Below are 427 nucleotides of genomic sequence, written 5' to 3'. Positions count from 1 at the left end.
CCTTTATGTCTTCTTCCAGGAACCCCTTTATGTCCTCTTCCGGGAACCCCTTTATGTCGTCTTCCAGGGAACCCCTTTATGTCTTCTTCCAGGGAACCCATTTATGTCATCTTCCAGGGAACCCCTTTATGTCATGTTCCAGGAACCCCTTTATGTCTTCTTCCAGGAACCCCTTTATGTCTTCTTCCAGGGAACCCCTTTATGTCCTCTTCCAGGAACCCCTTTATGTCTTCTTCCAGGAACCCCTTTATGTCCTCTTACAGGGAACCCCTTTATGTCTTCTTCCAGGGAACCCCTTTATGTCTTCTTCCAGGGAACCCCTTTATGTCATCTTCCAGGGAACCCCTTTATGTCTTCTTCCAGGGAACCCCTTTATGTCGTCTTCCAGGAACCCCTTTATGTCATCTTCCAGGAACCCCTTTATGTC

This window comes from Nanorana parkeri, unplaced genomic scaffold (assembly GCF_000935625.1).
Source record: "Nanorana parkeri isolate BGI_ZX_2015 unplaced genomic scaffold, ASM93562v1 scaffold6888, whole genome shotgun sequence".
In the NCBI taxonomy this organism is placed as follows: Eukaryota; Metazoa; Chordata; class Amphibia; order Anura; family Dicroglossidae; genus Nanorana; species Nanorana parkeri.
Note: the sequence above shows the minus strand (reverse complement) of the source record.